We start from the raw sequence: 24,026 nt of genomic DNA, 5'->3' as shown, positions 1-24,026 counted from the left end.
TAGGTGGAGATCCTATGGAGTCCACAGATCCTGAGATGATCCTGTGGGGTCAACAGATCCTGAGGTGTCAAGGATTTTCATCCTTGCACCAATTAGGCATGTAAAATGCCTTAGCATACAATTCTGGCGTTTACACACCGAAGTGATGCTCATTCTGGGCGTTCAACGCCCAGTTGCAGCATGTTTTTGGCGTTGAACACCAGTTCCATGCTTGTTACTGGCGTTCCGTGCCAGCTTTCCTCAGGGCATATTCCTGGCGTTTGAACGCCAGGGTGTTGCTTGTTTCTGGCGTTCAATGCCAGATCCATGCTCTGTTCTGGCGTTGAACGCCAGCCAGATGCTCCTTACTAGCGTTTAAAACGCCAGTAAGTCCTTCCTCCAGGGTGTAATTTTTCTTCTGCTGTTTTTGATTCTGTTTTTAATTTTAATATTTTTTTTCATGACTCCACATGATCATGTACCTAATAAAATATAAAAGAACAATAAAATAAAAATAAAATTAGATAAATAAAAAAAATTGGGTTGCCTCCCAATAAGCACTTCTTTAATGTCAATAGCTTGACAGTGGGTTCTCATGGAGCCTCACAGGTGATCAGGTCAATGTTGTATAGTTCCAACACCAAACTTAGAGTTTGGTTGTGGGAATTCAACACCAAACTTAGAGTTTGGTTGTGGCCTCCCAACACCAAACTTAGAGTTTGACTGTGGGGGCTCTGTTTGACTCTGTACTGAGAGAAGCTCTGCATGCTTACTCTCCCTTGTTACAAAAGGATAGTCATGTGCCTTAAACACAAGGTAGTCCCCATTCAATTGAAGGACTAATTCTCCTCTGTTAACATCTATCACAGCTTCTACTGTGGCTAGGAAAGGTCTTCCAAGGATGATGCATTCATCCTCCTCCTTTCTAGTGTCTAAGATTATGAAATCAGCAGGGATGTAAAGGCCTTTAACCTTTACTAACACGTCCTCTACTAATCCATAAGCTTGTCTTGCTGACTTGTCTGCCAATTGTAACGAGAATAAGGCAGGCTGTACCTCAATGATCCCCAGCTTCTCTATTACAGAGAGTGGCATAAGATTTATGCTTGACCCTAGGTCACACAGAGCTTTCTCAAAGGTCATGGTGCTTATGGTACAGGGTATTAAGAATTTCCCCGGATCTTGTTTCTTTTGAGATAAAGTTTGTTGAACCCATGTATCAAGTTCACTAATGAGCAAGGGAGGTTCACCTTCCCAAGTCTCATTACCAAATAACTTGGCATTCAGCTTCATGATGGCTCCTAGATATTGAGCAACTTGCTCTCCAGTTACATCTTCATCCTCTTCAGAGGACGAATAATCTTCAGAGCTCATGAATGGCAGAAGGAGATTTAATGGAATCTCTATGGTCTCTATATGAGCCTCAGATTCCTTTGGGTCCTCAATAGGGAACTCCTTCTTACTTGAGAGGCGTCCCATAAAGTTTTCCTCATTGGGATTCACGTCCTCCCCTTCCTCCTTGCATTCGGCCATATTGACTATGTCAATGGCTTTGCACTCTCTCTTAGGATTTTCTTCAGTATTGCTTGGGAGAGTACTGGGAGGTGTTTCAGTGACCTTCTTGCTTAGCTGGCCCACTTGTGCCTCCAGATTTCTGATGGAGGACCTTGTTTCATTCATGAAACTTAAAGTGGCCTTAGACAGATCAAAGACTAAATTTGCTAAGTTAGAGGTATTTTGTTCATAATTCTTTGTCTGTTGCTGAGAAGATGATGGATAAGGCTTGACATTGCTGAGCCTATTTCTTCCACCATTATTAAAGCCTTGTTGAGGCTTTTGTTGATCCTTCCATGAGAAATTTGGATGATTTCTCCATGATGAATTATAGGTGTTCCCATAAGGTTCACCCATATAATTTACCTCTGCCATTGCAGGGTTTTTAGGATCATAAGCTTCTTCTTCAGAAGATGCCTCTTTGGCGCTGTTGGATGCATTTTGCCATCCATTCAGACTTTGAGAAATCATGTTGACTTGTTGAGTCAACACTTTGTTCTGAGCCAATATGGCATTCAGAGCATCAATTTCAAGAAATCCCTTCCTCTGAGGCGTCCCATTATTCACGGAATTCCTCTCAGAAGTGTACATGAATTGGTTATTTGCAACCATGTCAATAAGTTCCTGAGCTTCTGCAGGCGTTTTCTTTAGGTGAATGGATCCACCTGCAGAATGGTCCAATGACATCTTGGAAAACTCAGATAGACCATAATAGAATATATCTAATATGGTCCACTCTGAAAACATGTCAGAAGGATACTTTTTGGTCATCTGCTTGTATCTTTCCCAAGCTTCATAGAGGGATTCACCATCTTTTTGCTTGAAGGTCTGAACATCCACTCTAAGCTTGCTCAACTTTTGAGGAGGAAAGAATTTATCAAAGAAGGTCGTGACCAGCTTATCCCAGGAGTCCAGGCTATCTTTAGGTTGTGAGTCCAACCATGTTCTAGCTCTGTCTCTTACAGCAAAAGGGAAAAGCATGAGCCTGTAGACTTCCGGATCTACTCCATTCGTCTTAACAGTCTCACAAATCTACAAGAACTCAGTTAAAAATTGATAAGGATCTTCAGATGGAAGTCCATGGAACTTGCAGTTCTGTTGCATTAAAGCAACTAATTGAGATTTCAGCTCAAAATTGTTTGCTCCAATGGCAGGAATTGAGATGCTTCTTCCATCAAACTTGGATGTGGGTTTAGTAAAATCACCAAGCATCATCCTTGCATTAATGTTGTTGGGTTCGGCTTTCATCTCCTTCTCTTGTTCGAAAATTTCAGAAAGGTTGCCTCTGGATTGTTGTAATTTAGCTTCTCTTAGTTTCCTCTTCAGAGTCCTTTCAGGTTCAGGATCAGGTTCAACAAGAGTGTCTTTTTCCTTGTTCCTGCTCATATGAAAGAGAAAAGAAAAAGAAAAGCAAGAGGAATCCTCTATGTCACAGTAAAGAGGATCCTTATTATTAGTAGAAGAAGAAAGGGGATAAGGATTAAGAAGAAGGAATAATCCAAATACAAGGGTAAGGAAAGGGGCAGTGATTTGAGATGAGAGGAGGTGAAGAGAAGTGTTAGTAAATAAATAAATAAATAGAAGAAGATGAGAGAGAGAATTTGAAAATTAATTTTGAAAAGAAGTTAATGATTTTCGAAAATTAAAAGATGAGATAGAATTAAAATTAAAATTTTAAAATAATTAGTTAATTAATTAAAAAGAATTTTGAAAAAGAGGTGAGATATTTTCGAAAATCATGAAATAATATTAAGAAAAGGATTTTTGAAAAATTGTTTTAAAACTTTCGAAATTAATAAGATAAAAATGAAAAAGATTTGATTTTTGAAAAAGTGTTGAAAAGATAAGATTTTTAAAATTTGAAATTTTGACTTGACTTGTAAGAAACAACTAATTTTAAAAGATTTTTGACTAAGTCAACTCAAGTTTTCGAAAATTATGAGAAAATTAAGGGAAAGATATTTTTTTATTTTTGAATTTTTAATGAAGAGAGAGAAAAACACAAATATGACCCAAAACATGAAAATTTTGGATCAAAACCAATGATGCATGCAAGAATACTATGAATGTCAGGATGAACACCAAGAACACTTTGAAGATCATGATGAACATCAAGAATATATTTTTGAAAAATTTTTGATACAAAGAAAACATGCAAGACACCAAACTTAAAAATCTTTAATGCTTAGAAAATATGAATGCAAAGATGCACATGAAAAACAACAAAAGACACAAAACAAGAAAACATAAAGATCAAACAAGAAGACTTACCAAGAACAACTTGAAGATCATGAAGAACACCATGAATGCATGAATTTTCAAAAAATGCAAGAATTTTTAAATCATGCAATTGACACCAAACTTAAAACATGACACAAGACTCAAACAAGAAACACAAAATATTTTTTGTTTTTATGATTTTATGAATTTTTTTATATTTTTTTCGAAAATTATTCTTTTGAAAAATGAAAATAAAGAAAAAATTTTTTGAAAAATTTTTGAAGGCTTTTTGAAAAGAAAATTACCTAATCTGAGCAACAAGATGAACCGTCAGTTGTCCATACTCGAACAATCCCCGGCAACGGCGCCAAAAACTTGATAGGCGAAATTGTGATCATCAACAATGGCTCCAAAGACTTGGTGCTCTCAAACATGAATCACACTTTGTCACAACTCCGCACAGCTAACCAGCAAGTGTACTGGGTCGTCCAAGTAATAAACCTTACGTGAGTAAGGGTCGATCCCACAGAGATTGTTGGTATGAAGCAAGCTATGGCCATCTTGTAAATCCCAGTCAGACGGATTTAACCATATTAAGAGATTATTGGATTTTTGAATAATAATAAATAATAAACAGAAAATACAGATAGAGTTACTCATGTAATTCAATGGTGGGAATTTCAGATAAGTGTATGGAGATGCTTGTCCCTGTTGGATCTCTGCTTTCCTACTGTCTTCCTTCAATCCTTCTTATTCCATTCCATGGTAAGCTGTATGTAGGGCATCACCGTTGTCAATGGCTACATCCCATCCTCTCAGTGAAAATGGACCAAATGCTCTGTCACAGCACGGCTAATCATCTGTCGGTTCTCGATGATGTTGGAATAGAATCCCTTGATTCCTTTGCGTTTGTCATCACGCCCAGCAATTGCGAGTTTGAAGCTCATCACAGTCATTCAATCCTGGAATCCTACTCGGAATACCACAGACAAGGTTAGACTTTTCGGATTTCCATGAATGTCGCCATCAATTCTAGCTTATACCACGAAGATTCTGATTAAGGAATCCAAGAGATATGCACCCGGTCTAAGGTAGAACGGAAGTGGTTGTCAGTCACGCGTTCATAGGTGAGAATGATGATGAGTGTCACGGATCATCACATTCATCATGTTGAAGTGCAACGAATATCTTAGAATAAGAATAAGTCGAATTGAATAGAAAATAGTAGTAATTGCATTGAAACTCGAGGTACAGCAGAGCTCCACACCCTTAATCTATGGTGTGTAGAAACTCCACCGTTGAAAATACATAAGTGATAGAGGTTCTGTCATGGCCGAGAGGCCAGCCCCCAAAACGTGGTCACAGGATCAAAAATACAATCCAGGATTCAGGATTTCAAAGTCTAAAAGTTCTATTTATACTAAACTAGCTACTAGAGTTTACAGAAGTAAGTAATTGATGCATAAATCCACATCCGGGGCCCACTTGGTGTGTGCTTGGACTGAGCTTGATCTATCCACGAGCTGAGGCTTCTCTTAGAGTTGAACACCAAGTTGTAACGTGTTTTGAGCGTTCAACTCTGGTTCGTGACGTGTTTCTGGCGTTTGACTCTAGAATGCAGCATAGAGCTGGCATTGAGCGCCAGCTTACGTCATCTAATCACGAATAAAGTATAGACTATTATATATTGCTGGAAAGCTCTGGATGTCTAATTTCTAACGCCATTGAGAGCGCGCCATTTGAAGTTTTGTAGCTCCAGAAAACCCATTTCGAGTGCAGAGAGGTCAGAATCCAACAGCTTTAGCAGTCCTTTGTCAGCCTTTTATCAGAGTTTTGCTCAGGTCCCTAAATTTCAGCCAGAAAATACCTGAAATCACAGAAAAATACACAAACTCATAGTAAAGTCCAGAAATATGAATTTAGCATAAAAACTAATGAAAACATCCCTAAAATTAACTAGATCATACTAAAAACTACCTAAAAACAATGCCAAAAAGTGTATAAATTATCCGTTCATCAAAAAGCAAGGTCCAAGGCTTTGAGCAGCAATGGTTAGGAAGGTAAAAAATGATTAAAAACTCAAAGAGTTGTTTTCCTAACTATGTGCTTGTGGTGTGAATGTGTCAAGTAATCCTTGAGACAGAGTACTAAGAGTCGAGACCAAGTACAATTACAGAGTATGCCAAAGGCTCTGAGCACTACTAATTGGGAGAAATTAAAAGAAAAAAAAATTAGAACTCAAGGAGTTCCCCAATTAAGTGCTTGTGGTATTTTCTGTGCCAAGTTAAGCTTGAGGACAAAACACTAAGAGTCACGGCTAGGCTCAAGGTGCAAAGTACCAAAGAAAAGAAAAGAAAAAGCTGTGTTCAAGGATTAATCAGAGCTTCAAGAAAAAGAAAGTCCATAATATCATATGAGTTCTAGTTTTGAAGGGCATCAATATTTCTGAGCTTCAAAGGATAGTGAAATGCCAACCCTATTTAGAATTAGAGTACCATAAACCCCACTCAGTGATTAGAAAAGAGCTTAAATGAACACTAAGTTGTAGGCATTTCTCTCTTCTAAGTCCTATATTGTTTTTAGTTGCTTGAGGACAAGCAACAATTCAAGTTTGGTGTTGTGATGCGTGAGCATCTTATACCTATTTTCTGCTTATTTTCTAGTTAAATCTAGTTACAATTTAGTAAGTTTAATTATATTTTGGTGTTAAAATCCTCTTTGGATGCTACTTTGAGTTGTTTTGGTATTTTTATTATTTCAGGTGAAATTCGAATCAATTTGGCAGAATTTCGTGCAAGAAAGAGAAGAAATGAAGCTGCCCCTTTGGGCGTTAAACGCCAAGATAGCATTTAGCGCCAGCAACCCAGCAAAATCAGAGGCATTCTGCCTCCTTTGGGCGCTAAAAGCCAAAGCTGGCATTTAGCGCCAGGCAATCTGGATCTCACCTCACTCTTGGAGCATCTTTAGTTGGATTTAGCTATTAAGTATTATTTTATATTTTATTTTTGTAATTTTTATTTATAAACAAAATCTTTTAATTTTAGAATTTGTTATTTTATTTTAATTCCGAATCAAATCAGGTTAGATACAAAAGAAAAAAGATTCACTCTTTAGGGGAATTTTTTGAACGTTCGCACTTTCACAATTTTAGAACTCTTGTTTTTTCTGTAAGTCATGAGCCACTAAACCTCCTTGGTTAAGATTAGGAGTTCTATTTATTTTTATAGATTAAGACTATTTTTTTCTATTTTAATTAATGTATTAATCTCGTGGTGAGTTAGGGGCGATGGTCGTGGTCGTGGTCGTGGTTAGGTTTTAGTTTATTATTGTAGTCATGATACTCCTTGTATTCACCTATGTTTTATTTGTTATCGACTTTATCTTTGTTAGTGATTTATACCAACTTCATCGTTATTAGTTAATTGTACCAACTTTATCTTTATTAGCAATTTTTTCTGTGTGGTTTTAAACACGTATTTATTTAAGCAAGATAAAACAAATGATGGAAACAAAAATTATATATCCAATGCCAATAAACCAAATAACATTCCCATACAATGATAACTTCGGAAAATCTTAAATAAAAGAAAACAAACAAGTAGAAGATACAAATGAAATGACATAAACACTAAAATATTGTTCATATACAACGAGAGCATGATGTGTTTGGCGTCCCACATGACACTGTCGTCGTGTGTAACCAACTTGCCTGCATAAGCCACAATGGCACTTCGATGCGGGGTCGGTATGATCCATCTCATTTCATATCCATGTGGAGACTAGTTGCCCTTCCAGCTATCAATGCATTAATGGGATAGGATATACTCATTATCCATGCTACTCTCTCCAAAGCCGCTCATTAGGGATAGGTGAAAACTTAATCTCATATACCTCTCCATGCGATATACTAGATGAATGAACCTGGTCTAATCGAGTCTTACAAAAGCATAGGCTGCTAGAGCATGGTGGCATGGATAATAGAAAGACTGAAATATCCCATAGTTGCAAATATGAGTGTCCAAATAAATCGTGCATGTGCATGGATAAATACATCAATCAACTCCATTTCCTCGACAACAAAAATGGAAGCAAAATGATTGCATTCATGCACGAACATCTTGGGGATAGCATTCATGTTTTTCTAAATATTTTTTGTCAGTGGTGCACGAAATTTAACTTCGCACAACTGAATCAGCAAGTGCACTGAGTCGTCCATGTAATACCTGAGGTGAGTCAGGGTCGATTCCACGAGGATTGTTAGCTTGGATCAAACAGTGGTTATCTTGTGAATCTTAGTCGGGCGGATAAAAAAGTTGTGTAGTTGTTTAAACACATAAAAGTAAAATAAAGATAACGTTACTCAGTAATTGTGAATTCAATGATAAAAAGATGGTTAAGGCTTCGGAGATGCTTTGTTCTTCTGGATCAATACTTTCTTACTATCTACTCCAACTGTGAATGATTTCTTCTATAGCAGGCTGTATGTGATCAATGCCAGTTGAGAGGCTGCCAATCTTCCTCTAGGCTGAACACCAGGTTTAATACGCATCCAGTCTGAATGAGGGTGAAGCTTCTGCAGTCCATCCCCTTAGTGATCCTACTCAAAACGCCACAGACAAGGTCGAATCTTCCGGATCATAGAATACTGCGCCTTGATTCTAGCCTTTACCACAAAGACCCTAATCTCCCCATACCTCGGCTGAACTGATGTCTCGAGAAGTCCCCAACGAAGTCATGGATTAGTCGTCTAAGAGATGTATCCTCAAGCTAGTGGTTCATTGATATCCGATGAAAGATGCTCGTTGAACCCATGTAGAATAGAGATAACTTGTGACGGTTCAACTCATTCATAAGGTTGAAGAACAAAGATACATCTTAGGAGAGAATCAAACACGAATTGAAATAGAACAGTGATGAGCGGATAATTTATACGCTTTTTGGCATTGTTTTTAGTATATTTTTAGTATGATTTAGTTAGTTTTTAGTATATTTTTATTAGTTTTTAGTTAAAATTCACTTTTCTGGACTTTACTATGAGTTTGTGTATTTTCAGGTATTTTCTGGCTGAAATTGAGGGACCTGAGCAAAAATCTGATTCAGAGACTGAAAAGGACTGCAGATGCTGTTGGATTCTGACCTCCCTGCACTCGAAGTGGATTTTCTGGAGCTACAGAAGCCCAATTGACGCACTCTCAACGGCGTTGGAAAGTAGACATCTTGGGCTTTCCAGCAATATATAATAGTCCATACTTTGCCCAAGATTTGATGGCCCAAACCGGCGTTCAAAGTCACCTTCAGATTTCCCAGCGTTAAACGCCAGAACTGGCACCAAAGTGGGAGTTAAACGCCCAAACTGGCATAAAAGCTGGCGTTTAACTCCAAGAGGAGTCTCTACACGAAAATGCTTCAATACTCAGCCCAAGCACACACCAAGTGGGCCCGGAAGTGGATTTTTATGTCATTTACTCATCTTTGTAATTCTTAAGCTACTAGTTCCCTATAAATAGGACCTTTTGCTATTGTATTTGAGGTCTTGGAATCTTGGTAGCTATCTTTAGTCTTATGCTATCATGGGGCTGGCCTCACGGCCATGCCTAGACCTTGTTCTTATGTATTTTCAACGGTGGAGTTTCTACACACCATAGATTAAGGTGTGGAGCTCTGCTGTACCTCGAGTATTAATGCAATTACTATTGTTCTTCTATTCAATTCAGCTTGTTCTTATTCCAAGATATTCATTTGCACTCAAGAACTTGATGAATGTGATGATTATGTGACGCTCATCATCATTCTCACTTATGAACGCGTGCCTGACAACCACTCCCGTTCTACAAGCAAACAAGGCTTGAATGTTTATCTCTTGGATTCTTTAACCGGAATCTTCGTGGTATAAGCTAGAATTGATGGCGGCATTCAAGAGAATCCGGAAGGTCTAAACCTTGTCTGTGGTATTCTGAGTAGGATTCAATGATTGAATGACTGTGACGAGCTTCAAACTCGCGATTGTGGGGCGTTAGTGACAGACGCAAAAGAATCACTGGATTCTATTCCGACATGATCGAGAACCGACAGCTGGATAGCCGTGCTGTGACAGGGTGCGTTGAACATTTCCACTGAGAGGACGGGACTGTAGCCATTGACAACGGTGATGCCCAACATACAGCTTGCCATGGAAAGGAGTAAGAAGGATTGGATGAAGACAGTAGGAAAGCAGAGAGACGGAAGGGACAAAGCATCTCCATACGCTTATCTGAAGTTCTCACCAATGAATTACATAAGTATCTCTATCTTTATCTTTATGCTTTATTCGTATATCATCCATAACCATTTGAGTCTGCCTGACTGAGATTTACAAGGTGACCATAGCTTGCTTCATACCAACAATCTCCGTGGGATCGACCCTTACTCGCGTAAGGTTTATTACTTGGACGACCCAGTGCACTTGCTGGTTAGTTGTGCGAAGTTGTGTTTATGCCATGGTATTGAGCACCAAGTCTTTGGGGCCATTACTAGGGATTATTTGAGTTGTGAAAAGTAGTCATCACAATTTCGTGCACCAAGTTTTTGGCGCCGTTGCCGGGGATTGTTTCGAGTATGGACAACTGACGGTTCATCTTGTTGCTTAGATTAGGTATTTTTCAGAGTTCTTAAGAATGAATTCTAGTGTTTCAAGGTGATGATCTTATCATCACCAAAGCTGATTGATTCTCATCAATTTAGCTCTTGAATGCAATGTCCTGCTGAAGCTTGGCTATCCATATCTAATTCCTTTAGACTGAAGCTTTAGACTAACATTGCATGATTCTTGGAATTCTCATTAAGAATTTTGATACCTTTATTTTCTTTTCCACTTAATTTTCGAAAAAACCAAAAAAAAAATTTACAAAATCATAAAAACCAAAAATATTTTATGTTTCTTGTTGAGTCTAGTGTCTTATTTTAAGTTTGGTGTCTTGCATGCATTGTTTATTTGATCTTGGTTCTATTTTCAAGTCAATAACACAGGGAACTGAAGATTCAGTACATGCAACAGAGGAATTATACAGAAAAAGCTGGGCGTTCAAAACGCCCAGTGAAGAAGGAAAAACTGGCGTTTAAACGCCAGCCAGGGTGCCTGGCTGGGCGTTTAACGCCCAAAAGGGTAGTGCTTTGGGCGTTAAACGCCAGAATGTGCACCATTCTGGGCGTTTAACGCCAGGATGGCATAAGAGGGAAGATTCTGTTTTTAATTCAGATTTTTCAAGTTTTCAAAGTTTTTCAAAATCAAATCTTTTTCAAATCATATCTTTTCAATCAAATCTTTTTCAAAATCAATTTCTTTCCTACTTGCTAACAATTAATGATTTGATTGAACATTCCAAGTATGCTGCCTTTTATGTTGAGAAAGGTTTAATGTTTGAATCATATCTTTTCTTGTTAGGCAAGTCATTAATTTTTAAAATCAAATCTTTTTAAAATTGTTTTCAAATCATATCCTTTCAATCATATCTTTTTAATTTCTAATTTCAAAATCTTTTTCAAAAATCACTTGATTTTTTTTATTAATTTTCGAAAAAAAAACTCTTCCTCTCTTCTCACATCCTTCTATTTATGGAGTAACACTCCTCCTCAATGCACAATTCAAACTCTATCTCACTAAGTTCGAATTCTTCTACCTCTTCCTTCTATTTTTCTGTTCCTCTGACACCTCAAGGAATCTCTATACTGTGACATAGAGGATTCCATATTTTCTTGTTCTCTTCTCTTTCATATGAGCAGGAGCAAAGACAAAAGCATTCTTGTTGAGGCTGACCCTGAACCTGAAAGGACCTTGAAGCGAAAGCTAAGAGAAGCTAAGGCACAACTCTCTGTAGAGGACCTAACAGAAATCTTCAAAGAAGAAGACATGGCAGCCGAAAACAACAACAATGCCAACAATGGGAAGGTGCTGGGTGACTTTACTGCACCTACTCCCGACTTCTATGGGAGAAGCATCTCTATCCCTGCCATTGGAGCAAACAACTTTGAGCTTAAGCCTCAATTAGTTTCTCTAATGCAACAGAATTGCAAGTTCCATGGACTTCCATTGGAAGATCCTCATCAGTTTTTAGCTGAATTCTTGCAAATCTGTGACACTGTCAAGACTAATGGAGTTGACCCTGAGGTCTATAGACTTATGCTATTCCCTTTTGCTGTAAGAGACAGAGCTAGGACACGGTTGGACTCACAACCTAAGGAAAGCCTGAACTCTTGGGAAAAGCTAGTCAATGCCTTCTTGGCAAAGTTCTTTCCACCTCAAAAATTGAGTAAGCTTAGAGTGGAAGTCCAAACCTTCAGACAGAAGGAAGGAGAATCCCTCTATGAAGCTTGGGAAAGATACAAACAATTGATCAGAAAATGTCCTTCTGACATGCTTTCTGAATGGAGCATCATAGGTATTTTCTATGATGGTCTGTCTGAACTATCCAAGATGTAACACCCTCACTATCAGAAGTCACGCTTCCGGCTGCGCTACTCTGATAGCAAGAAGTATTACGACTACTTTACATACTAAATACTAAAATAGGAGCCTGTGACTCAACACTGTATCGCTGATTTCTTTGAAAAAAACCGGAAACAAATACTTTATCTTAAAGAAATACAAGCAGACCTAGATTCATATACAAGACTCCTTATATAAAATCTCATAATATAATATACATATAAAACATACAACTCCTATCCCTCTTACAAATTTGTAATAACAAAGACGAGGGAAGAAAATAATCTAATTAACACAACAGCATATAAACCAAATGCAATATAACTCTTCTTAATGCCTCTTCATCTGGTTCCTGAAAAGGTAAAGCTGTAGGGGGTGAGAACCTAACCACATGGTCTCACCACGGAGTTTCAAAGTTGTCATAAGAAGATATTCAATAAGAAAACTGTTTCAAATTCAATGACTATCGTTGCCTTATGAATCCTTTTAAAATCCATCAGCTAATCGTTTAAAACATTTTCAAAGAAACAATGTTTAATATTTTCAGAAATCCAAAGTCTTCCTTTTCTCACAAGCAAATCTCAATCAGAAACTAACCACGCAATCAAACAACACAATCATTAATTCAGCACCTACGTCCATTCTCAAATGTAACACGCCAGGACAAACACAGGCAAGACAGACAAGGAAAGCACAAGTAGGAAGCAGTTACAGCAAATAGTTCAAGTAGCAGTTAAGAACAGTTTAGCAATTAGGCAAACCAAAACAAGTTCAAACCCAAGCAAAGCATACAGATGCATATGATGCATGCCTGTCCTATGGCTGATGAGGCTCATCTGTCGGTTATCCAGCCAACCCGACAAGTCTGAATTGTCCTTAGACCGTCCCCCGACGTGCATCCCCAAGAGTCTATGCATAGCTTTTTATCAAATAATCAATATTACTCAATGGGGGTATCATTCCCGGGAATTTATATAGTGCCCGGTCACACTTACGTCGTAGGGTCAACAGAGTATCGAGTTTTCAACCTGGTACACGTGGTGGCAAGCCACGGCACTTAATCCAGGGAACCTCGTATCTCAGATATTTCAAATTCATAAGCCATATAAATAATTCATTCATCATTCATCAACATCTAAGCCATTTTCACTATCATCACGTTCATCAATCCATATCCCATTTCCAAATTCATTCAAAAATCATATTTCAAATCAATCCTCATCATCCTTCTTTCCGTTAATCAACAATCTCAATTCAAAACATAATTCTTTCTTTTCTAAATAAATCAATCTTAAATAAATAACGTTTGAGAACTAAATCTTTTTAAACAATTACTTTAACCAAAACTTCCAATTTTATAAAATTTCGGCAGCATTTCCTTTAAAATTCGGACACTGCCACCCTTTTCGGGTCTCATCCAAACATTTCTCAAATCCTTTCTCAACCATTTCCAAATCTCAATCACTTCCTAAAATTCAACCAATTCCAGTATCAAAGTATTTTCAAAGCGAATCAGTGCCCATAATAAATCTCTTTTTAAAATTAACCCAGCTCAAATACTAAATCATTTATAAAGTCATTTACAAAGTCACTAACTCAAAATTAAACCATTTCCAAAGCTAATTCAGTTTCATATTCCAAATCATTTCCAAATCCAATTCCTTTATATCATCAAAAATAGCTTCAAAACCAAGAAAAACCATTTTTTATAATAATCAAACAAATAACCTTTCAAACTAATTTCTTTTCAGCAATCACAACCTACTCAAGCAATCAAGCAATCAGTCCAGCAAACAACCACATTTATAAGACAATCATAATCACAGACATATGTTTCTCACACTAATATCTATTTATAACAACTCTGTAAGATAAAATAAATTTTAAGAAAACCCCTACCTCGACTAGCTGAATTCAAGAATCAAAGGCGACAAACCCACTTATTCCAAATTAACAGCAACAGCAGCATTGGCATCAGAATCAGCAGTATTAACAGCAGCAACATCAAATTTGATGGAATCAAACGCGGAAACAACTCTAAAAATTCAAGGCAATACCAAAAATAAAATGGAATTAAAATTGTAACAAACAGATAAACGAGACCAAGGCAGTTCAGAGTATAAAAGTGAAACAGAGTCAGGAGACAGGCTAGACCTAGGGCAGTGACACTGAACTTGAATTGGGGCAAGTCAACAGCATCGGTAGTAACGGTAGAACTGGCAGTAGTAATTCCAGTCACCCCAGCAGCGACAACTCTTTCAGAGCATCAACCATCACAGTCCACAGTTGCAGCAGCTTAATCCTAAAACATCAACGTCTTAAACTTCTCAATCAACGGATAACATGACAATAGCAGTGGGGGTTCAGAAACAAAAATGACTTACGGTAATTAAGGAAAACAAGGAAAATGAAGCGTAGCAGTAGTAGCGCAGTGACTGCAACAGCAACAGGGAAAATGGTCTCCTTCCCCACCTCAGCTCGTGACTCCGGCGGCGGCGATGGCGGAGAGAGCAGCGGCGGCAGAAACCCCCGCAACGCCTTCTCTCTCTCCTCGCATTTTTCTGTCTCTCTCTCTTCGCATCGGATTCTGCTTGAGGCTCGATAGCAGCTCGCAGCGCCGGTTCGACGGCAACGACTCCATGGCGGTCCGACGGCGATGGTGATGACGAGGTCCAGCAAAGCTGGCGGCGCACGGCGCGACGACGGTGGCGACGCTCCTCACTCGCGCGAGCTTCCCCTGCTCCGTGACACACTCTCCTCGCTCCTCCTTCATCGGCGAAGACAGCGGCGCGACGAGCGGCAGTGACTCGCCGGCACGCTCTCCCCCTTTCTTCTCCCTCCTGATTCGCACCCTCTCCTCTCTTTCTTTCTTTCTGTGGATTTTTGGCTGCTGCTAAGTGTGGTGTTGTGAGTTTGTTTTTGGAAGAAAAGGAAAGGGGTATGGCGGCTGAAGGGAGTGGGGTAATTAGGGTTAAAGTTTTAGGAAGTGTTTAGCACATTAGGGCTTTAATTTGGGACAAATATGAAATCAATAATTTATTAATTTTAGGTAAATTTAAATTTGGTAAATTTTAATAAAATTAAAGTATATTGTACAAATTTAAAATCTAATTTAATCTCTTAAAATTACTTTAAAAATACTACTTAATTATCAATTTACTAATCAGTTTTTAATCAAGTATTCTAATTTATAATTAGAAATAATATAATTTAATTTTCTTTTTTTTTTCTGAAATTTATGGGTCTTACACAAGATGTCTTTGGATAGCTCTGCTGGAGGATCTCTTCATCTGAAGAAGACGCCTGCAGAAGCTCAAGAACTAATTGAAATGGTTGCAAATAACCAATTCATGTACACTTCTGAAAGGAATCCTGTGAACAATGGGACAAATCAGAAGAAAGGAGTTCTTGAGATTGATATTCTGAATGCCATATTGGCTCAAAACAAGATATTGACTCAACAAGTCAATTTGATTTCTCAAAGTCTGTCTGGAATGCAAAATGCACCAAACAGTACTAAGGATGCTTCATCTGAAGAAGAAGCTTATGATCCTGAGAACCCTTCAATGGAAGAGGTGAATTACATGGGAGAACCCTATGGAAACACCTATAATTTTTCATGGTGAAATCATCCAAATCTCTCATGGAAGGATCAACAGAGACCTCAACAAGGTTTCAACAACAATAATGGTGGAAGAAACAGGTTTAGCAATGGCAAGCCTTTCCCATCATCTTCTCAGCAACAGATAGAGAATTCTAAGCAGAACCACTCTGACTTAGCAACCATGGTCTCTGATCTGATCAAAACCACTCAAAGTTTCATGAATGAAACAAGGTCCTCCATTAGAAACTTGGAGGCACAAGTGGGACAGCTGAGCAAGAAAATTACTGAACTCCCTCCTAGTACTCTTCCAAGCAATACAGAAGAAAATCCAAAAGGAGAGTGCAAGGCCATCAACATGGCCGAATGTGGAGAGGAGGAAGAGGCAGCGAACGCCACTGAGGAAGACCTCAATGGACGTCCACTGGCCTCCACTGAGTTCCCCAATGAGGAACCATGGGAATCTGAGGCTCAAAATGAGACCATAGAGATTCCATTGGACTTACTTCTGCCTTTCATGAGCTCTGATGAGTATTCTTCCTCTGAAGAGGATGAGTATGTCACTGAAGAGCAAGTTGCTAAATACCTTAGAGCAATCATGAAGCTAAATGACAAGTTATTTAGAAATGAGACTTGGGAGAACAAACCTCCTTTGCTCACCAAAGAACTGGATGACTTGTCTAGGCAGAAATTACCTCAAAAGAGACAAGATCCTGGGAAGTTTTCAATACCTTGTACCATAGGCACCATGACTTTTGAGAGAGCTCTGTGTGAATTAGGGTCAAGTGTAAACCTCATGCCTATCTCTGTAATGGAGAAGCTAGGGATCTTTGAGGTACAAGCTGCAAGAATCTCACTAGAGATGGCAGACAATTCAAAGAAACAAGCTTATGGACTTGTAAAGAGTGTTCTGGTAAAGGTTGAAGACCATTACATCCCTGCTGATTTCATAGTCCTAGAGACTGGGAAGTGCATGGATGAATCCATCATCCTTGGCAGACCCTTCCTAGCCACAGCAAAGGCTGTGATTGATGTTGATAGAGGTGAACTGATCATTCAAGTGAATGAAGAATCCTTTGTGTTTAAGGCTCAAGGATATCCCTCTGTCACCATGGAGAGGAAGTATGAAGAGCTTCTCTCAAATCAGAGCCAAACAGAGCCCCCACAGTCAAACTCTAAGTTTGGTGTTGGGAGGCCACAACCAAACTCTAAGTTTGGTGTTGAACCCCCGCATTCAAACTCTAAGTTTGGTGTTGGGAGGTTCCAACATTGCTCTGAGTATCTGTGAGGCTCCATGAGAGCCCTCTGTCAAGCTACTGACATTAAAGAAGCGCTTGTTGGGAGGCAACCCAATGTTATATTTAATCTATTTTCCTTTGTTATTTTATGTTTTCTGTAGGTTGATGATCATGAGAAGTCACAAAATCAATTGAAAAAGCAAAAACAGAATAAAAAACAGAAAGAAAAATAGCACACCCTAGAGGAGAACTTGCTGGCGTTTAAACGCCAGTAAGGATAGCAGTTGGGCGTTTAACGCCCAGTCTGGCACCATTCTGGGCGTTTAACGCCAGAAAGGGGCACCAGACTGGCGTTAAACGCCAGGAAAGGGCAAGAACATGGCGTTAAACGCCAGAAATGGGCACCAGCCCGGCGTTTAACGCCAAAATCGGCACAAAGTGCATTTTTGCACGCCACTTGGTGCAGGGATGACTTTTCCTTGACATCTCAGGATCTGTGGACCCCACAGGATCCCCACCAACCCCACCACCCTCTCTCTTCTTCTTTACCCATTCACCAATCACCTTAACACCTCTTCCCCAAAAACCCTTCACCTATCAAATCCCATCTTTCTCTTCACCACTCACATCCATCCTTCATAAAACCCCACCTACCTCACCATTCAAATTCAAACCACTTTCCCTCCCAAACCCACCCATAATGGCCGAACCCTACCCCTCTCTTCACCCCTATATAAACCCATCTTCACTCCTTCATTTTCACACACCCTAAACACTACTTCTTCCCCTTTTGGCCGAACCACAAAGCCATCTCCCTCTCCTCTATTTCTTCTTCTTCTACTCTCTTCTTTCTTCTTTTGCTCGAGGACGAGCAAACCTTTTAAGTTTGGTGTGGTAAAAGCATTGCTTTTTGTTTTTTCATAACCATTTATGGCATCCAAGGCCGGAGAAACCTCTAGAAAGAGGAAAGGGAAGGCAAAAGCTTCCACCTCCGAGTCATGGGAGATGGAGAGATTCATCTCAAGGGTGCATCAAGACCACTTCTATGAAGTTGTGGCCTTGAAGAAGGTGATCCCCGAGGTCCCTTTCAAACTCAAAAAGAGTGAATATCCGGAAATCCGACATGAGATTCGAAGAAGAGGTTGGGAAGTTCTTACCAACCCCATTCAACAAGTCAGAATCTTGATGGTTCAAGAGTTCTATGCCAATGCATGGATCACCAAGAACCATGATCAAAGTGGGAACCCGGACCCAAAGAATTGGCTTACAATGGTTCGGGGGAAATACTTAGATTTTAGTCCGTAAAATGTGAGGTTGGCATTCAACTTGCCCATGATGCAAGGAGATGAACATCCTTACACTAGAAGGGTCAACTTTGGTCAAAGGTTGGACCAAGTCCTCATAGACATTTGTGAAGAGGGCGCCCAATGGAAGAGAGATTCAAGAGGGAAGCCGGTTCAATTGAGAAGGCATGACCTCAAGCCCGTGGCTAGAGGATGGTTGGAGTTTATCCAATGCCCAATCATTCCCACTAGCAACCGGTCCGAAGTTACTATAGACCGGGCCATCATGATTCATAGCATCATGATTGGAGAAGAAGTAGAAGTTCATGAGGTTATAGCCCAAGAACTCTATAAGGTGGCGGACAAGTCCTCTACCTTAGCAAGGTTAGCCTTTCCTCATCTCATTTGTCACCTCTGTTATTCAGTAGGAGTTGACATAGAAGGAGACATCCTCATTGATGAGGACAAGCCCATCACTAAGAAAAGGATGGAGCAAACAAGAGACCCCTCTCATCATGAGATCCTTGAGATGCCTCAAGGGATGCACTTTCTTCCACAAGACTATTGGGAGCAAATTAACACCTCCCTAGGAGAATTGAATTCCAACATGGGACAACTAAGGGTGGAGCACCAAGAACATTCCATTCTCCTCCATGAAATTAGAGAAGATCAAAGAATAATGAGAGAGGAGCAACAAAGACAAGGAAGAGACATTGAGGAGCTCAAGCACTCCATAAGACCTTCAAGAGGAAGAACAAGCCGCCATCACTAAGGTGGACCCGTTCTTTAATCTCCTTGTTCTTTATTTTTCTGTTTTTCAAAAAATTATGCTTTATGTTTATCCATGTTTGTGCCTTATGATCATTAGTGTCTATGCCTTAAAGTTATGAATGTCCTATGAATCCATCACCTTTCTTGAAAAAAAAAAGTTCTTAATTGAAAAAGAGAAGAATTGCATGAATTTCAGATTTTATAACAGATTAATTATTTTGATGTGGTGGCAATACTTTTGTTTTCTGAATGTATGCTTGAACAGTGCATATGTCTTTTGAATTTGTTATTCATGAATGTTAAAATTGTTGGCTCTTGAAAGAATGATGAAAAAGGAGACATGTTACTGAGGATCTGAAAAATCACAAAAATGATTCTTGAAGCAAGAAAAAGCAGTGAATACGAAAAAAAAACGAAAAAAAAAGAGAAATAGAAAAGAGAAAAAGAAAGAGCAAGCAGAAGAAGCCAATAGCCCTTTAAACCAAAAGGCAAGGGTAATAAAAAGGATCCAAGGTTTTGAGCATCAGTGGATAGGAGGGCCTACAGGAATAACATCCTGGCCTAAGCGGCTAAACCAAGCTGTCCCTAACCATGTGCTTGTGGCGTGAAGGTGTCAAGTGAAAACTTGAGACTGAGCGGTTAAAGTCGTGATCCAAGGCAAAAAGAGTGTGCTTAAGAACCCTGGACACCTCTAATTGGGGACTCTAGCAAAGCTGAGTCACAATCTGAAAAGGTTCACCCAATTATGTGTCTGTGGCATGTATGTATCCGGTGGTAATACTGGAAGACAGAGTGCTTTGGGCCACGGCCAAGACTCATTAAGTAGCTGTGTTCAAGAATCATCATACTTAACTAAGAGAATCAATAACACTATCTGGATTCTGAGTTCCTAAAGAAGCCAATCATTCTGAATTTCAAAGGATAAAGTGAGATGCCAAAACTATTCAGAGGCAAAAAGCTAAAAGCCCCGCTCATCTAATTAATACTGATCTTCATAGATGTTTTTGGAATTCATTGCATATTCTCTTCTTTTTATCTTATTTGATTTTCAGTTGCTTGGGGACAAGCAACAATTTAAGTTTGGTGTTGTGATGAGCGGATAATTTATACGCTTTTTGGCATTATTTTTAGTATATTTTTAGTATGATTTAGTTAGTTTTTAGTCTATTTTTATTAGTTTTTAGTTAAAATTCACTTTTCTGGACTTTACTATGAGTTTGTGTGTTTTCAGGTATTTTCTGGCTGAAATTGAGGGACCTGAGCAAAAATCTGATTCAGAGACTGAAAAGGACTGCAGATGCTGTTGGATTCTGACCTCCCTGCACTCGAAGTGGATTTTCTGGAGCTACAGAAGCCCAATTGGCGCACTCTCAACGGCGTTGGAAAGTAGACATCCTGGGCTTTCCAGCAATATATAATAGTCCATACTTTGCCCAAGATTTGATGGCCCAAACCGGCGTTCAAAGTCACCTTCAGATTTCCCAGCGTTAAACGCCGGAACTGGCACCAAAGTGGGAGTTAAACGCCCAAACTGGCATAAAAGCTGGCGTTTAACTCCAAAAGGAGTCTCTACACGAAAATGCTTCAATACTCAGCCCAAGCACACACCAAGTGGGCCCGGAAGTGGATTTTTATGTCATTTACTCATCTTTGTAATTCTTAAGCTACTAGTTCCCTATAAATAGGACCTTTTGCTATTGTATTTGAGGTCTTAGAATCTTGGTAGCTATCTTTAGTCTTATGCTATCATGGGGCTGGCCTCACGGCCATGCCTAGACCTTGTTCTTATGTATTTTCAACGGTGGAGTTTTTACACACCATAGATTAAGGTGTGGAGCTCTGCTGTACCTCGAGTATTAATGCAATTACTATTGTTCTTCTATTCAATTCAGCTTGTTCTTATTCCAAGATATTCATTTGCACTCAAGAACTTGATGAATGTGATGATTATGTGACGCTCATCATCATTCTCACTTATGAACGCGTGCCTGACAACCACTCCTGTTCTACAAGCAAACAAGGCTTGAATGTTTATCTCTTGGATTCTTTAACCGGAATCTTCGTGGTATAAGCTAGAATTGATGGCGGCATTCAAGAGAATCCGGAAGGTCTAAACCTTGTCTGTGGTATTCTGAGTAGGATTCAATGATTGAATGACTGTGACGAGCTTCAAACTTGCGATTGTGGGGCGTTAGTGACAGACGCAAAAGAATCACTGGATTCTATTCCGACATGATCGAGAACCGACAGCTGGATAGCCGTGCTGTGACAGGGTGCGTTGAACATTTCCACTGAGAGGACGGGACTGTAGCCATTGACAACGGTGATGCCCAACATACAGCTTGCCATGGAAAGGAGTAAGAAGGATTGGATGAAGACAGTAGGAAAGCAGAGAGACGGAAGGGACAAAGCATCTCCATACGCTTATCTGAAGTTCTCACCAATGAATTACATAAGTATCTCTATCTTTATCTTTATGCTTTATTCGTATATCATCCATAACCATTTGAGTCTGCCTGACTGAGATTTACAAGGTGACCATAGCTTGCTTCATACCAACAATCTCCGTGGGATCGACCCTTACTTGCGTAAGGTTTATTACTTGGACGACCCAGTGCACTTGCTGGTTAGTTGTGCGAAGTTGTGTTTATGCCATGGTATTGAGCACCAAGTCTTTGGGGCCATTACTAGGGATTATTTGAGTTGTGAAAAGTAGTCATCACAATTTCGTGCACCAAACAGTAGTACTTTTATTAATCCATAAAACTCAACAGAGCTCCTAACCTTAACTTAGGAGGTTTAGTGGCTCATACTGTACAATGAAACTCGAAAATATGAAATAATGTTCTATGTTGGTCGAAGATCCTAAAACAAGGGTGATCTTCTCCTACATATACTAATCTAATAACTAAGGATTATAGAAATATGATAGGCTTAGGCTTATAGTGCGAAAATCCACTTTCAGGGTCCACTTGGTGAGTGTTTGGGATGAGCTAAGGGTGTCTCCACGTGCTAGTACGGCTCTTGGGCGTTGAACGCCCCCTTTGGACTTCCCTTTAGGCGTTGGACACCAACTGCACCCTTTTGGGCGTCCAATGCCAGGATGGGGTAGATGGCTGGCGTTGAACGCCAGTTTTGGGCCTTCATCTTCAAAGACAAGTATGGACTATTATATATTTCTGAAAAGCCCTGGATGTTAGCCATTGAGAACGCTTCATTTGAATATTTGTAGCTCTAGAAATTCTTGCTTGAATGCACGGAGGTCAGATCCTGACAACATCTGCTACGATTTTCTTGCCTTTGAATCAGACTTTGTCAAAACTCTTAGATTTTAGACAGAAAATACTTGAAATCACCATAAAACACAACAACTCATAGTAGAATCTAAAAATGTGAATTTTACACCAAAACCTATGAAAACATAATAAAACTTAAACAAAACATGCTAAAAACTATATGAAAATAATGTCAAAAAGCGTATAAAATATCCGCTCATCAGTCAGGTACTTTGAAAACATGCCATACTAACTAAGTTGAGCAAATGCTTCTTGGCATTTCCTAACAAACAAGTTCTTCAACCGCATATACGTAGATCGAGCGATGGCTGCAATGGGAATGTTACGCATCCCTCTTAGCACAGCATTGATGCACTCAGATAGGTTGGTAGTCATGTGGTCAAACCTTCGGCTAGAATCACAGTGTCGCAGCTAGATCTCTTTGCGAAACGTGTTTGCCCACGTCGCAAATTCTGGATTGAGGTCTCTTAATGCTCTCCTGTACATCAGGGATTGTTTTCTTTCTATACACTTGAACTGACTCATGAAATTAGCAGCCATATACAATAAGCATGGTTTGTCCCTGGAGGATGCCATCCACTACTCTCCTCTTCCATTACGGCATGTATCACTCCAAATCTATCAGATATGGCAAGAATATATTATCGTGGAGTCAAATGCTGCTGCAAATTTCTTATAAAGAATGACCAAGACTCTAACTTAACCAATTCAAAAGTGATGGAAAAAATGTTTGAGTTATCGTCTTGTGCAATGGCCATTAATAGAATCCCTCCGTACTGCCCATACAATGTGTATCATCAACAGATACCAGATGTTTGCAATACTTGAAGTCTTAAATGCAAGGAAAAAATGTCCAAAATACTTTATCAAACTACATAAAACCAAACTCTGGAAGCATGCCTTCATAACGTGGCACAAGCCTGATATTATGAATCATACCAGACAAACATTGCTCAATCGCATTTAGCAACTTCGGAAATTAGTTATATGACTCTTCCTAATTCACATAGATTTGAGCAATTACTTTTGCTTCGCCATCCAAATCTTTTTGTACAATAGCTTAAATTTGTAGCTCTATTCTATTGCTCCTTATAATACTCTAATTGGAACAGAAAGGTTACCTAAATTGATTAATATGACAACCAATTTTAGATATCTTATAACAATAACATGATAAAGAAGTAAACATTTTTTTAAAAAAAAATGAGAATATGAAAAATATTTACCTTCTATCATGAAAAAGATCACTTTGCATATCAGGTTGCTATCAAGATTTGAATAATTTTGGGACACTGTTGGCACCAAGCACGTGTGCATAGTCTCGTATTTACGAACCTCCCAATAACCAAGATTCTATTGATATGCAACCCAAATGCTCCACTGACAACTTATAACATAATATCTACACCATCAATGATATTTCAGATAATTAGATTCAACCATCCAATACTCTACACTCCGACGAATGTTGTAGTTCTTGATGACAAAGTGAACGGATTCTCTATTGCAAAATCTATGGCCAACCCTTAGTTTCACGCTCCCAACTGTGTTATAGTCATCAGCACCCCAGTCCAAAAGATATCGACTCCACTTGCATAACATCCAGGTCCAAATTACTTGAAA

At 39.1% G+C, this 24,026-nt stretch overlaps 1 non-coding gene across 1 annotated transcript; it reads right to left on the bottom strand.

The window, feature by feature from the left end:
• Positions 1–12,040: 12,040 nt before the first annotated feature.
• LOC130937941 (small nucleolar RNA R71) lies at positions 12,041–12,148 on the bottom strand. The gene has a single exon (XR_009069131.1). It is a non-coding gene; the product is annotated as a small nucleolar RNA R71 (small nucleolar RNA).
• Between the last annotated feature and the right edge of the window lie 11,878 nt (positions 12,149–24,026).

This window comes from Arachis stenosperma, chromosome 6, assembly GCF_014773155.1.
Source record: "Arachis stenosperma cultivar V10309 chromosome 6, arast.V10309.gnm1.PFL2, whole genome shotgun sequence".
NCBI lineage: Eukaryota > Viridiplantae > Streptophyta > Magnoliopsida > Fabales > Fabaceae > Arachis > Arachis stenosperma.
This window is presented reverse-complemented; position numbering and strand designations above follow the sequence as displayed.